The following is a 3,267-nucleotide window of genomic DNA, read 5'->3' on the forward strand; positions in this document are numbered from 1 at the left end:
GACCCCCACTCCCCGTCCGAGCCCCCCGCTCCCCGACCGAGCCCCCCTCTGCCCGACCGAAACTCCCCCGCTTCCCGACCGAGCCCCCCGCTGCCCGACCGAGCCCCACGCTCCCCGACCGAAACCCCCGCTCCCCGACCGAGCCGCCCGCTCCACGACCGAGCTCACCGCTCCACGCCCGAGCCTCCCGCTCCCTGACCGAAACCCCCGCTCCCCAACCGAGCCCCCCGCTCCACGACCAAGCTCACCGCTCCCCGACCGAGCCCCCGTGCCACGACCGAGCTCACCGCTCCACGCCCGAGCCTCCCGCTCCCCGACCGAAACCCCCGCTCCTCGACCGAGCCCTCCGCTCCACGCCCGAGCCACCCGCTCCCCGACCGAAAGCCCCGCTCCGCAACCGAGCCCCCCGCTCCACGACCAAGCTCACCGTTCCCCGACCGAGACCCCCGCTCCCCGACCGAGCCCCCGCTCCCCGACCGATCCCCCTGCTCCCCGACCGAGCCCCCCGCTCCCCGACCGATCCCCCCGCTCCCCGACTGAGCCCCCCGCTCCCCGACCAATCCCCCCGCTCCCCGACCGATCCCCCCGCTCCCCGACCGAGCCCCCCCGCTCCCCGACTGATCCACCCGCTCCCTGACCGAGCCCCACGCTCCCCGACCGAGCCCGCGCTCCCCGACCGAGCCCCCCACTCCCCGACCGAGCCCCCTGCTCCCCGACCCAGCCCCCTGCTCCCCGACCGAGCCCCCCGCTCCCCGACCGATCCCACCACTCCCCGACCGATCCCCCCGCTCCCCGACCGAGCCCCCCGCTCCCCGACCCAGCCCCCACTCCCCAACCGAACACCCCCGCTTCCCAACCCAGCCCCCCGCGCCCCGACCGAAACCCCCGCTCCCCGACCGAGCCCCCCGCTTCCCGACTGAGCCCCCCTCTCCCCGACCGAGCCCCCCGCTCCACGACCGAGCTCACCGCTCCACGACCGAGCCCCCCGCTCCCCGGCCGAGCCCCCGCTCCCCGACCGAGAACCCCGCTCCCCGACCGATTCCCCCGCTCCCCGACCGATTCCCCCGCTCCCCGACCGATCCCACCGCTCCCCGACCGAGCCCCCCGCTCCCCGACCGTTCCCCCTGCTCCCCGACTGATCCCCCCGCTGCCCGACCGAGCCCCCCGCTCCCCGACCGAAACACCCGCTCCACGACTGAGCTCACCGCTCCACGACCGAGCCCCCCGCTCCCCGACCGAAACCCCCGCTCCCCAACCGATCCCCCCGCTCCACGACCAAGCTCACCATTCCCCGACCAAGACCCCCGCTCCCCGACCGAGCCCCCGCTCCCCCACCGAGACACCCGCTCCCCGACCGATCCCCCCGCTCCCCGACCGAGCACCCGCTCCCCGACCGATTCCCCCACTCCCCGACCGATCCCCCCGCTCCCCGACCGAGCCTCCCGCTCACCGACCGAACCCCCCGCACCCCGACCGATCACCCCGCTCCCCGACCGATCCCCCCGCTCCCCGACCAAGCCCCCCCGCTCCCCGACTGATCCACCCGCTCCCTGACCGAGCCCCACGCTCCCCGACCGAGCCCGCGCTCCCCGACCGAGCCCCCCGCACCCCGACCGAGCACCCCTGCTCCCCGACCCAGCCCCCTGCTCCCCGACCGAGCCCCCAGCTCCCCGACCGATCCCACCGCTCCCCGACCGATCCCTCCGCTCCCCGACCGAGCCCCCCGCTCCCCGACCCAGCCCCCGCTCCATAACCGATCGCCCCCGCTCCCCGACCCAGCCCCCCGCGCCCCGACCGAAACCTGCGCTCCCCGACTGAGCCCCCCGCTCCCCGACCGAGCCCCCAATCCCCGACCGAGCCACCGCTCCCCGACCGAGCCCCCCGTTCCCCGACCGAGCTCACCGCTCCACGACGGAGCCCCCCGCTCACCGACCGAAACCCCCCGCTCCCCGAGCGAGCCCCCCGCTCCACGACCAAGCTCACCGCTCCCCGACCGAGCCCCCCGCTCCCCGACCGAGCCCCCGCTCCCCGAAAGAGACCCCCGCTCCCCGACCGATTCCCCCGCTCCCCGACCCATCCCCCCGCTCCCCGACCGAGCCCCCCGCTCCCCGACCGAGCCCCCCGCTCCCCGACCGATCCCCCCGCTCCCCGACCGAGCCCACCACTCCCCGACCGATCCCCCCGCTCCCCGACCGATCCCCCCCGCTCCCCGACCCAGCCCCGTGCTCATAGACCGAAACCCCCGCTCCGCGAACGAGCCCCCGCTCCCCGACCGAGCCCCCCGCTCCCCGACCGATCCCCCCGCTCCCCGACCGCGCCCACCACTCCCCGACCGATCCCCCCGCTCCCCGACCGAGACCCCGCTCCCCGACCGATCCCCCCGCTCCCCGACCGAGCCCACCACTCCCCGACCGATCCCCCCGCTCCCCGACCGATCCCCCCCGCTCCCCGACCCAGCCCCGTGCTCATCGACCGAAACCCCCGCTCCGCTCCGCGCCCCCCGCCCCCCGACCGAGCCCACCCGCTCACCGACCGAGCCCCACCGCTCCCCGACCGAGCCCCCCACTGCCCGAATGAGCCCCCCCGCTCCACGAGCGAGCCCCTCACTCCCCGTCCGAGAACCCCGCACCCCGACCGAGCCCCCCGCTCCCCGACCGAGCCCCCCGCTCCCCGACCGAGCCCCCCGCTCCCCGACCGAAACTCCCCCGCTTCCCGACAGAGCCCCCCGCTGCCCGACCGAGCCCCCGCTCCCCGACCGAAACCCCCGCTCCACGACCGAGCTCACCGCTCCACGACCGAGCCCCCCGCTCCCCGACCGAAACCCCCGCTTACCGAACGCTCCCCCCGCTCCACGACCAAGCTCACCGTTCCCCCACCGAGACACCCGCTCCCCGACCGATCCCCCCGCTCCCCGACCGATCCCCCCGCTCCCCGACCGAGCCTCCCGCTCCCCGACCGAGCCTCCCGCTCCCCGACCGATCCCCCCGCTCCCCGACCGAGCCTCCCGCTCCCCGACCGAACCCCCCGCTCCCCGACCGATCACCCCGCTCCCCGACCGATCCACCCGCTCCCCGACCAAGCCCCCCCGCTCCCCGACTGATCCACCCGCTCCCTGACCGAGCCCCACGCTCCCCGACCGAGCCCGCGCTCCCCGACCGAGCCCCCCGCACCCCGACCTAGCCCCCCTGCTCCCCGACCCAGCCCCCTGCTCCCCGACCGAGCCCCCCGCTCCCCGACCGATCCCACCGCTCCCCGACCGATCCCTCC

This window comes from Somniosus microcephalus, chromosome 7 (genome assembly GCF_052327205.1).
Source record: "Somniosus microcephalus isolate GS21.2 chromosome 7, FLI_Smic_1.0, whole genome shotgun sequence".
Taxonomy (NCBI): Eukaryota; Metazoa; Chordata; class Chondrichthyes; order Squaliformes; family Somniosidae; genus Somniosus; species Somniosus microcephalus.